Raw genomic sequence first — 13,131 nt, forward strand, 5'->3', positions numbered from 1 at the left:
ATTATCGGTTATTAAAAGCAGCCTAGTGTGCGCGCGCGTGATCTGTCGATATTTTTCTGCTCCATGAACATTCTTTGGAAACTCTCACCCTCCTACGCACACACCCTTCTTCTCCCTCTCTCTCTTTCTCATTCCCTCCCTTTCCCCCCCTCTCTCTCTCTCTCTCTATCTATCTATCTATCTGATTCATTCGCAAAGTCCTCGTCGCTCGATAAACTTCATTCTCAGTGGCTCTACGTGCTATATACTAAACTTCTCTCTTACAAATCCCCATTCAACTTCTCGTTGGCTTCTCGCTTTGCGACTTTGGTTTGTCGTTTCCATGGCAGAAATTGACCTTCGTCGTTACGGTCGAATACACGCATTCAGATGCAACGCGTCGAGAGGCGCATTGGAACGTAAAATATTAAAAATTTTCGGGAGCACCTTCGCGAACGAAGTTATATATATCTATGTCGCTCGAATATTCATGAACATTCGGTTAAGCCATACTTGGATTTAATATTAGATATTGTTCGATCCGTCTACCATTGAGTAGTGTGCAATTAATTGACGATAGATCCAATACTACTTATTCTTTGCCGAGTGTAAACTTGCAAAATTTACAGCCTGAACTTTTCTTGCTCTTCTCTTGCTCTCAAATTTAACTCTTTAAGGCGCAACCCTTTAATTCATGAAACATTCTAGTAACTATACTAGTGATATCTATCAGTTGTCTTTGAAACCAAAAATGGCGCGTTTCAATTGCCCGATCCTAAGTGGTCCCTATTGGTACTAGCGATACTTAAAGGGTTAAATTAAAAATATAATTAATACCTGTAGATAACACACCTGAAACTAACAACTAGTAAAATAATAAAAAATAATGATAAATATGTCGAAAAATAGCTGAGAGTAACAAATAATAAATGTGCGAAGTATGTCGAAAAATACTTGAAAATTTATCTGTGGAATATAAAGTTTATTTCTGTGAAGTAAAGTTCACTTTTGTAAAATAAATTTTATATCCCCCAAATGAATTTTCAAATATTTTTACACTCAGTGCATATAAAAAGATTTCGCTAAGAATAAGATTATATTTTTTTGAAAAACCAAAATGATTTTTTTTAGAAAGCCAAAACCAAAGAATATAAAAAGAGACCGTATATGTGTAATGTGAGAAAATTCTCAAAGTCAGCCGCAATGCTGCCTTCTGAAGTTACAAACAACGTTGAAGCTACCTCGATAAGCAAAACTGCACGACAAATGATGAGGCTTCAACTCTACGTTGTTTGCAATCCTCGACAATCGCCAGATTCAATTTTGCCGATTGCACAAAAGAGATAATGAGTCACGCAAGCAAGAAAATTTGTATGTTCGCGATTTTCATACGAAACCGCAAGTCGTGGTAACGTAGGCGACACGCCAATGCGCAGTGTGAGAATAATATTCTAATATCCGCTTGTTACGATAACGCTGTGCGTTTACAGGAAACATGTCGATAACGCCAAATGACAACCAGTCTAAGTATGCAGGCGTAATATATTCACCGAGTCACGATGCGAAAATCGAAAGCCTCGTCGCTCAATAGTCCGCTTGTTTCGCTGACGCTTTCCGGGAAATGTCTTTGGATGAGACCTACTTTCGTGAAATAGAATTTGTAGTGAGTCCCCGCGCTGTTCATTCAGCAAATCAGTTACATCGTGCATCTCAATTAAAAATGAATTGGAAATGGAATGTATCTTATCTATGCGCGCGCGCGTTCTCTCTCTCTCTCTCTCTCTCTCTCTCTCTCTCTCTCTCTCTCTTCTCACTTCGAGGAATTTCATATCGACGAAAGCTTTATATGCAAAACTATCGATCGACATTGAGATGGGTAATTAGTGTGCGAACGGGCTTTTCGCGTGACAATCTGACCTCGTATTTTTAGATATCATACAATCCGAGAAACGCAATCGTTTCCCTCATCAAACGCTAACATTAAATAGTTACATAGATCCACACAGTCAGATTATAGACAGACAAATATGCAATCTCTCATGATCTACCGTGTAAAACAGCCGAACATTACGGAAGAATCGGAATCGTCGCTCGAATCGGAATCGAGATTGCGCTTATTTGATAGTACGTCTAGCTTGAGAGAGAAAGTGGATCAATTGCTCGATGTGCCTTGCCAATTTGTCAGCCAAATCAAACGATGACTATGGGGAAACGAACACTCTCCCAGCGGAAGCGGGACGGTCTCAGCTTTCGAGTGCAATTTACCCCACGTTGCTACGACTTTTCTACGCGGAGTTATCGCCCGGCGGCGAGTCCTTTGATGGGTCTGAGGCCCGGCAAGGAAGTTACGCCGCTCTCGAAGCGAGAGGTGCCAAGTCCGCGGCGCGAAGCGTTACAATATGTCAGGCGCGTGCTGCCGCCGTGTCATAAAAACTGCGAGAGCTTCTGACGTCCATATCTCGAGAAAAAATGAACGTAAGAACGCGAAACAAACGCAATTATTCTCGGCATCTTACACGGAACGCGTTTACGCGGGTCGCATGTGCTCTCATCATAATACGTGTTCACGTAACATTGAGGAAAAAAGATTTTGTACTTGTAGCTACGATCACATAGAGAAATAATTATAAAAATATTATATATATATATATATATATATATATATATATATATATATATACAGGGTGTCTTGCAATCACTGTAAGATATTTTAATAGCGTATTTTGAAGATAAAGTAGAGTAAAAAATCCTAATACAAAAATGTCGAGGCTACAATAGTTTTTGAATTATAACCGATCAGAGAGAAGATTACCAGATATCGTGTAGAATTCGCGCGCTTAGGCCTGTAATTATACAACACACACAACGTTTTATCATTTGTTATCGACTTCACAGTTAAAAATTATGAAGATTGATAAATGGAGAAAGCATATTCGGTCAAAACAGATCTTAGTTCGGATCTTACAATAATTTCAGTATATCAAGATTTTAGTAAAAATTTTAATTGTTTAGAAAATGTGGACAAATTAACTTTATTTCCTTGATTTATTAGAATTATACGATTTTACTCCTCATAAAACGTAAAAAAAACGAAAATAATAATAAATTATTTTCCATGATGACTTTTTATATTAAAAACGCAAAAATCCTTGTTACTCAAGTATAGAAATTATTAAATTTAATAGTTCTAACAATAATAATTATTAATGTTTTTAGGAATTAGCTGTATAAAAATCAATATTAACCATGAAGTCGATAACAAATGATAAAACGTTGTGCGTGCTGTATAATTACAGGTCTGAGCGCGCGAATTCTACGCGATATTACTGGTAATCTTTGATCGGTTATAATTAAAAAACTATTGTAGTCTCGACATTTTTGTATTAGGATTTTTATTCTATCTTCAAAATACGCTATTAAAATATCTTACGGCGATTGCAAGACACCCTACACACACACACACACACACACACACACACAATAAATATATTTACTATAAACTCTGCTACCAACAATTTCTTTTCATTAAATTCTACTGTAATATTAATGACAAAAATCTTCACTTAGAGAAAAATATTTGGTATTTGTAACTATAATTATATAGAGAAATAATTAGTATAAATTATGGTCAAGACAACTATTTTTTAGTTAATTGTATTATAATTTTGATGATAATAATCTTATATACAAGTTATTATTTCTATCTTCATGTTGAAACGACCAAAAAATATGGTTTAGACCCAATTTGTTCCCAACCATATTTTTTGGTTATTTCAACACGAAGATAGTAATAGTAACATGCATTTTAGTAATTATTATTACTAAAATTATAGTAAAATTGTAGAATTAAAAGTAAAATTATAATACAATTAACTAAAAAATGATTATCTTTATCATAATCAATAATTATTTCTCTATGATTATAGTTACAAATATCAAATATTTTTCTTTCAGTGTTATATGTATATTATTACTACCATTTTACTATAAAAAATATGATTGGAATACAAAAAATAACTATAATTTTAATTGAATCAACAATATTTTCTTTTAGTATACGATTATAACACATGATATACGTGATGTATGATGTCGAAACATATTTAGATAGAAAAAAGAAAATTGGTAGTCTTTAGCGTACGAAGTACTCGCGCTCGTGTTCTATCTGACAATGAGAAATCTTATGCGAAGGTTGCCATGCAACCTTAGACTTCTATGTATTATTAAACTACTAACTGCTAACGCCTGAGGCGGTTCAATTTTTACGAAACGAGTATGCAAAGTCATCCTTCCTGCGCATACGCTTTGACGATGTATGTTTGCGCATCTAAAGTGGTTAAGTTAGGTTTTAATCTTTTTTCATAGTGCGGTTACACATAAAAGTAGCACGTTCCACTGGCATTATTTAAAAGAAATATACATACGTATCAATTTATTTACATATAATTATATATATTCCTTTTGTCTACACACTTACAAGTCAAAGCTATAGAAAATATAGACGAAGTATGTAAACAAATATGAGAAGGAATGACGCACTGACTGTATCCGCATGCGCGGAATTGGATTCTTTAGTTCATATCTCTGGACATTTCACATAAATGAAATAGGGAGTTAGCATTCTAGTAATATATAGAAGTCTGTACCTGCGACCCGTTATCTTTCCAAATAGTCTTATGCGCGTGTATTTTCGGCACTTGGGGCAGCATTAATCCTCCGATAAGCACCTTTTTGCTAGTGCAAATGACTGTAACGTATTTGAGAAATACAGGTCAATTTCTCTCGTGCTCGGTAGATATTAAGCCGTAGAAGGGATCGAGATAAGAGCATACATAGATATTTAATCCCACTGTAAATATCGCGAAAATATTGGGAATTTGAAATACGAAACTGTATCTATCAGATATTGTGTGCCTATTTTTCGAGGGTTAAACAACTAACGTACTCTCTACGCGAGAAATAAGCTCTTAACTGATGTACGATCGCATTTAGATTCGAGTCACCGATAACGTCGAAATATCACGTGATGAATATGGCATAATTCAAATCACAAGCAAATTGTAATCAGAGTATGTTCCGATAATTCTAAAAAAAAAATGCGTACGTATGAAATTAGCACGCGAAATTATTCCTCCTTCCGAGAGTCTTATGCAGCGCACTGTTTCTCAATCTTCTATCGTTGGTACTTTAACTTTCCGACGCGTCCATATAAATAGATAGAAAGTATGCGAACAATAATTTATTGCGTGCCGTGTGTGTAATAATAAGTTAAATACACCGTGTATCATGAAACAAAGCAACGTAACGAACGGTTTAAACCGGCGTCAGTTAAAACCGGTAATAAAAGCCGCCTTTGAGTTTCAGCAAGGCTCATCGATCTTTTCTAGTTTGACGTTAAGTTGTTGCCGCGTCTGCTGCTATGCTACGCAACGCGCAAAATCACGATGAATATTAGAAAGGATACAACGAGGCGAATTGCCCGAGGGGGTGGTGGAAATCGACGAAATTTCTCTGACAACACTGCCACAAATCGCACAATACTACAATCATACACGAAAATAAGAGACTTGAAACAAAGCTCAAACACGAGGGATGGATCTTCCCTTTGTTTCTCGAGTATTTAACTCGTCGTTCTTTCCGTAAATATGAGAAGACGTAATATGTCACACAGTCGTGCGCTTCCACGTGCGCTAATATGCATGACTAACTTTCGATGCGCCGTCATTCGGATATTTTCAACACTTCGATCGTGCAATGACACGCTAGCGAGGGCTATTTCCAAGCCCGGCATCGATCCTAAATCCCGTCTCAATGTCCTATACGTTTCTGCAAGAGCGTATTTAGTCGGAGAAATATCGTCCTGACGTCAGCGACGTATATAGCCCAATCGACTATTAGAACGCCTTAAATAGTCAAACCCTAAAAACTTGAACGTTCTCAGAGGTCGATTCAGTGGCTCGCAGGTGTATCTCCGTGGATCGCGACGAACGACGGCACATACGACGTATATGAGGCTTTGCGATCTCCACGACGAAAGAAATGACCACGTGCGGCCTACCGAGATTCCACTGATCGTCGTTCCCGCGACGGTCGTAGATCGGTCGTTGCGGTGCTACTGCCCGCACTGTGGTTGGCTCCACGAAGAGAGCCGGAGAGAGAGAAAAAGAGAGAAAGAAAGATAGAGAAAGATACGCACAGAGACACAGAGAGTAAAATAAAGTAGAGAGAGAAGCAAACGATGTAGAACGTATGCGGGAACAGACTGTAGGTACGCGCCGCGACGGATGGTAGAAGCAGTCGTGCATTGCGACGCGTAGACACCGTGCTGACGCATTGCAGAACGGGTCACGGGGAGGTCACCCGCGAACGTGTAGAAAAGGATCAGCAGTCCCCCGGCGGCCGTCAGTGCCGCCAGTGGAAAAAAGCCGAATGAGGTGGTCGAGAGGTCGGCGCACCACCCCCCTTTCCTTTTTCCATTACCCGTCCCCGAAGCGGCCCCATCGGGACCATGTTGTCATGGTTTGCCCTCTTCGCAATCGTCGGGTCGCAACCACCGTTGCCACCGTCACCGTCGTCGTCGTCGTCGTCGTCGTCGTCGTCGTCGTCGTCGTCGTCGTCGAGCGGTAAATCAATCCCGTTGAAGGACGGTCCAAGTCTAAGAATTGCACGCGGGGTCAACGAGCCGCGCGACGGCCGACTGTCCGTCGGCCGTATTAATTAAGTAAACGGTGTTCTCATTGCCGACCTCTTTCAGCGGTTAATCTCGCGGAACTGCGATGGTGCGTGCGCGTCGTGTACAGAGTCGTCATTACAGTCCGGGAGGCGTGTTCTCTCTCGACGCAGGAGATGCGCCAAAGCCGGCGATCGGAGTCACGTTTTGCCGGAAAGATCGCGTCACGTGTACCTGTCGATTTCGGCGCGTCTTCTCCTTATCGCGTGTTTCCGTCGTTTACCCCTCGTCCCGCCGTATCAGACGTCGTCGTCGTCGTCATCTGCCGATACAAACGTCGTCGTCCGTTCCTGCTCCGTAGACGACGTGCACGATAAAATCAAGCGGCATCGGCACGCGCCGCTTAAATCGCGATACGCGCAGCCAATCGACGCGGTCGTTAGGCCAAATGATCGCGATGCACGTCGAGAGAGAGAGAGAGAGAGAGAGAGAGAGAGAGAGAGAGAGAGAGAGAGAGAGCGAAACGACGCGTCTTGTACGTTACCAGCGGGACATAAATCAATTTTTAACCGTGCCGCGCGCGCGGCTATGGGTCGACGGTCCGATGTCGTCGAGCACCGATCTTTCTGTGTACGACACGCTGCTAACTGCCTCTCATTTGCAGCTAATTACCTTTTCCCATTCGTACGAAGCCTCGTGCGGGCGAAGTCAGCCGCGGCTGGAGACTCACGTCTGTGGTGGACACCTGACGCGGTCCTTTAACGCGCGAGAATATTAAAAACCAAAGTATAGGGTGTGCATTAAGGTTGTTAGGGTAATAACAAGGTTACCGCAACGGGAACGAAATCTATCGACCGGCGCGCGTGGAACTGGCGGTAGCTCGCTCGATCGAATGATGCAAATGATGTATACGGTGACGACGACGCGCGCGCGGCGTATACACACCTGCGGGATCGTATGTATGCGAACATGCACGTAATGCATACGCGCTAATGTTAACGCTAGCCGCGAAGCGAAGTGACTGCATTAACATTCGCAAGGCCAGGGTGCTGCAAGTTCGAGGCTCGCCTCTGCATCGCGTCGCGGACACTCGCACTCGATGCAGACAGTGCTATCTTATGTAAGTTGAAAGCGAGACGAACGGATGAGCGATGAGAGACAGAGAGAGAGAGAGAGACAGAGAGAAGGAGAAACAGATCTAGATAAATAGAAATGGAATAATAGTCGACGGCCACGCGATGATAAAGTCATATCGACAGCGCGCAGCGACTCTGTGTCACGTTCGCAAATTTCATTCCTGGTTGGTTCTCTATTCAAATCCTTCCTCTCGAAATAGCAGGTCGCGAAGTGAGGCGCGCGAATAAGAGTGAGTGCAGTCGGTGCATTACGCGGGAGGGACTCGCTAGAGAGGAACGACCAACTCCGGCACGCGCGACCAACGGCGCCCGAGTGTCGCGCGAATGCTGGAACAACGGCGACGAATGGAAAACAACGATGACGACATCGACGTCGACCGCGGCTACCGTTCTGGCGGAGCAGTGACTTACTCGTGATCGATTCGTATTATGCGTCTCTTCGACTGCCGCCGACTTCTCTCCCGTGGCGACGACGACGACGTGTACCCGCGACGATCCTCTTCCTCCGAGACGTGGGCGGCACCGTGAGCAAGTCCGCGAAAATCGCACGATCGGGATACACTCGTGGCGATTCGCACTCTCTCTCTCTCTCTCTCTCTCTCTCTCTGTGTGTGTGTGTGTGTGTGACAGCTGCACGCCGGTTCGCTTACTCCGGCTGACGCATGCTGCGCGAATACACGCGACAACGCAGAGGCGCGACGGGTTTGGCGAGGTGGCACGCTCTCGCGCGAATGAAGCGCGATATATAGATGCATTACGTATATGTATATACGCGTGTGTAATCGACTACGCGTAGCGAAGAGAGGAAAACAGAGAGAGAGAGGGAGAAATAGAGAGAGAGAGAGAGAGAGAGAGAGAACAGATAGAAGTGAAGAGAGAGAAGAGGCAGGGTCCAGTCGACGCACGAGATATTACCCGCGCGTTGTACTCCCCCGCCTGTTGACGACGAGCTTATTCGAACGGATGTCTCCCTTATGCGAACAACAGAGAACGGATGGATGATGTAGGAGTGCACGGAAAGGGAATGCGCGCGTGAGCTGCTGCGGCTGCAACGCGTCGTAATCATGAATCGCAAGATTGAGACGGGAAAACGGGGATCTAACGACCGCCGTGCCGTTCCTCACGTCTTCGGTTGTATCTCGGGGCGCGAGGGTGGCCAAAAAGAAGCTGCTGAAGGGTGATGTATTGTCGCGCAACCAGGACGTCCTGGCAGGGTGAAGCCGAGCGAGAGGTGAAGGGGGAGGTGTTACATTGGGGCGAGGAAGGAAGGAAGCGGGTGCATTCCGCAGTGAGAATGCGCTTCGGGTCGGGCCTCTAACCTGTGCTCGGATTAACGTTGCCGCTCTGGATCGTGCTCCAGTTGGTCGAATTGCCCGACCTTCCGATGACCTCACTCAACGATCTGTCGCTCCAGCTTCGCGCTCTCCGTGATCTCACCGGTCACGGGGAGGTTGACTCGCGCGATGCGTTTCGCAGGATCGCGCGTCCTCCGTCCGCGTGCTCCATGCGACCGCGACGATGAATCGCCGTCACGCCGGGGGTTCCCAGACGACGGGGGAGGCTTCGTCGCGCGCGCGGATCCGACGTCTCACCGCTTGCGAACGTCTCGCGACAGCCACCCCTCTGCGATCCTCTGCCCTTCTCTTTTCTCTCGTGGCTCCCGTTTCTCGTGTACTCTCGAACTCGGACGGTCTACCGGGCAGCCGATTAATGACGCGCGCGCGAACCGACTCGCACGGCCAGGAATCTTTATCCGCGACGAAAAAGAGTTGCGTGCATTCGAGGGAGAGCCGCGAGTGCGCGGGGGGTTCGCGTGTCGAATCGCGCGCTCGCGTGTACCGACTAGAACTGCGCACCACCTGTCAACGACTGGTCGTTCGAGCGCCAGTTCGAGTTGACCCACCTCCGCTTACGAGGGCCGCCGGCCGATCGAAGCCACCGCCGCCGCCGCCGCCGCCGCCGCCACCACCACCACCACCACCACCACCACCACCACCACCACCACCACCGCCGTCGCCGCCGCCTTCTCCGCTGACGCTGATGCTGACGCTGCCGCCACCGTCACCGCGCGCTGCCGCCGAGGCTCAACCAGGTGGACGTCGAAGACAATCGGGCGTCGCGCAGCCTGTGTCATGTCGAGGCACGTGTCTCTCTCGCGAGTACGCGGAACACATCGGGTACAGCGGACGTTCGCGGACGTGCTCGTCGACGGCTCTTGCAGCAGACCTCGTCCTCGACGGAAGGAGAAATACAGACAGAGGGAGAGAGAGAAAGAGAGGGGAAGGGAAGGGAAGGAAAAGGTCGATCGAGACCTTCGTCGATGTCGTCGTCGTCGAAGGTCTCTCGACGGGCGTTCGTGCGGTGCTGCCTCGGAGGCGCACGGTGAAAACGTACGCTGTTAGGGTAGGGTAAGGGTGCAGAGAGAAAGGTTCCGTCGAACCGCTGGTGCGACAGAGAGGAAACGATCACGCGAAAGGGAGGAAGAGAGGGTCGCGATCGACGAGACCAGGCGAGACGAGACAAGTCCGACAGCAGCCGGCGAACTGCTCGCCGCTGAATGAACCCGCCGTGACCCCGACGCTTCTCTCCGACTCCACCACAAGCACGAGCCGTGTGTCCGCTGTTGCCTCTTTCGTCCTCTCCTCTCCCCCTTGCCTTCCCTCCTCCTCCCCCCACCACGTGTCGACCGGTGTGTGTGGTCTTGCTGTTATTTTATAAATGCGTCCTACCCTCTCTCACCCTCGTCTCCCCTTCCGGCTCGACCCTCGTTCGTGGCCGCGTTGATGCATCGTGTACCGATCTCGCGCTCTCACGAGCGAGTCAGTTTTCGCGGAAGATATCGCGTCGTGCGAATTGTTGCGGAAAAGATCGCAACGTTCCTCGTCGTTTCCCGACGATGCGAATCGAATTCCTCGCAATCTTCGCGCGCATCATTCACGATCACCTGTCGTTCGTCGGAACGTTGGTCGGAAACGGCGGTCTGAAGTAACTACTACTTGGAATTCGCTCTTTCGCGAGATGATCACAGTTTCGATCAAATCTCGCAATCAACCTCGTCGGAATGGCAAGGTCGATAACGGTCGTGTCGATGTATACTCGGTTGTGTATACTGAACGATGGCTACACATTTTTCCGAATGAAGTTGCAACGCTCCTAGGCCCGTATTTTTGAAATTTTTGCGTATACGTAAGTTTCATTGTGCAGCTATTTTGTGACATGATTATACCTGCGCAAAGTATGATTATCTGCGTAATCAGTCATGACTGAAGTTGAAGTGACAGTAAAAGATGTGAAAATAATTTTGATTAATGTAACATTCAAATTTTGTTATCCTCCCGTAATTTAAGTTACGAACTTGTGGACTTTGAATTTTAAATATATCCATTTATTAACTAATTACAGCGCAAACGCATCAGCAGTGTCTCTCAATTGTGACGGCCAGCAGCGCTGCAACTTTATTTGGAAAAATGTGTAACCATCATTTAGTAACCGAGTATACAGTAGGTTGTAAAATGGCTTAGATACAAGGAAGTTGGCGACACGCCAAACTATCAAAATTGAGAATCATTGTTGATGAACCAATGATTGTATTAGTAATTATTATTATTATCGGTTATTATTAATATCATTATTCTTGACTATTATTTCGTATTTTCAATTATGTGGTTAATTATATTATTATCACGTAAGTCTGTTGATGATGATTCTCATTTTGACTGTTTGGAAAGCTCCTAACTTTATTGTGTCTAAACGATTTTGCAACCCAATGTACTCAGTCCAGCATAATAACTTTAATGTTCTATAACTTCAGTTTTATGGTATTACTCAATTACGCGCAACATGCCTACGTACTCGTGCACCATAATTGTTGATCATTTTGAGGAAGTAGCTCCGTCAAAGTGATCGAGAGTCATGAGACACGAACGTGTACGCACATTGCGCGTAATTGAGAAATACGTTTTTGTAAAAATGTTTAGGCCGTTTCCCCGGATTGTGTGTACGAGTAACACCGTTCATCAACTACGATAAATGACAATTGGCGGGAAGCCTCGCGGTTACCATCGCATTAAAGATTAGTTGTTACATTACAACACCGTCAAAGTTGCACGTCAGTCGGAGCAATTAACCCGCAATGAATGGTCGGATTTAGTGCTCTCGGGAAATAACAAGCAGCGCGAAGCGGTAAATTTCATCCGGTTCAATTTCATTTGGTGCCAGCAAGCCTTCTGAGAACATGCACCGGTACCGATATCGGCACTGTGTTTAACCATCACGCGCATGCTGGATTCGTTGTGACGTCAGGGGGCGAAAAATCAATCCACCCTGCCGCCGCACTGTACCGTGTGGCAGGGACTGTGAGAGACTGTGTGTATGTGTGCATATGTGTGTGTGTGTGCGTGTCTGTCTGTGTGTGCACGACGCACCACTAGCCATCGTCGTCGTTGTTAATTATTGCAGCAACCACACTCGCGGTGTAATATCGGTGTCGATGTAATATTGACGCGAAAAGCAGAGGTTTCTCGGCGATTTTTTTAACGGAAATGCGTAAGCGTCGTGTTAGTGCAACGCGTAAACCGTCCGATTGGTCGCGAGGAAACTCATGTTTATTGTCGTAGAACGAGATTAACTGCGACTGCAGTCGCACGCGTTATCCTTGAAGCGCGTTCGACTGCATGCAAGACGCTATAATGAAAATCTCGATAGAATTGCGCTGACAGATCGTCCAGTTGCGACTACCAAATTGACGATCCTGTGAATCAATGTGAATCGATGATCACATCGCCAATTTATCTTCAGAGAAAAACCTATTTGTGTGCTCGTTATCGTGTCTTAAAATAATGTAATTTGTTGGAAAATATCTAAAATAATTTCGATTTCTCATTTTAAGATGTAAACAAATTAAGAAATTAATTAATTATTCTATGTTATTAAAAAATTAATTTCTGTTACTTTCTCCCTCTCTTTATTTAGAGCAAAGTTAATTGTTTTAATTAGATTTACTTATGTAAATAAATTATACGCCTTTAGAGATTCGCAATATTTTTGCAAAATACTTATATATTTTATACTTCTCTTATATTTTATACTAAAGATTTATGCTTTACACTTTATACTTTTATATTATATATTTTTCAAGCGCTTGAGGGAATATATATCTCAGAAGCGCCTAATAAATTACACTTTCTCTCTCTTTCTTTCTCTCTCAATATTATTAATTCCATATCTCAAGATTATCCTTTGAAAAATTACCAAAATTTCCATGACGATTGCGGATTCGGGTTTTTCTCTGAAGAGATAAAGCCACGATATCGAGAGAGCAAGTTCACATATGTTCCCCACGAGTTC

The 13,131-nt window shown here is 44.6% G+C and overlaps 2 protein-coding genes across 7 annotated transcripts in view; one reads left to right on the forward strand and one right to left on the reverse strand.

Moving 5' to 3' along the window:
* Window positions 1-13,131, forward strand: part of LOC116854077 (venom allergen 3 homolog) — a 58,811-nt gene that overhangs the window by 19,727 nt on the left and 25,953 nt on the right. The window lies entirely within an intron of this gene.
* LOC116854073 (rho-related BTB domain-containing protein 1) overlaps window positions 1-13,131 on the reverse strand; it is a 34,338-nt gene that overhangs the window by 19,684 nt on the left and 1,523 nt on the right. Inside the window, exon 1 of one of the 6 annotated variants that reach the window (XM_032835599.1) lies at window positions 9,105-9,719. The exons of 2 other annotated variants lie outside the window; for them this stretch is intronic. The gene's annotated coding sequence lies outside the window, so the exon portion shown is untranslated. Of the gene's footprint in view, window positions 1-1,529; window positions 1,552-6,883; window positions 7,077-8,196; window positions 9,083-9,104; window positions 9,720-13,131 lie in introns of those variants that run through there. 3 more of the 6 variants (XM_032835600.1, XM_032835602.1, XM_032835601.1) reach the window with 3 other exon arrangements.

The sequence above is a fragment of the Odontomachus brunneus genome, unplaced genomic scaffold, assembly GCF_010583005.1.
Source record: "Odontomachus brunneus isolate Ranch 3 - 2012 unplaced genomic scaffold, Obru_v1 Obru_scaffold_007, whole genome shotgun sequence".
In the NCBI taxonomy this organism is placed as follows: Eukaryota; Metazoa; Arthropoda; class Insecta; order Hymenoptera; family Formicidae; genus Odontomachus; species Odontomachus brunneus.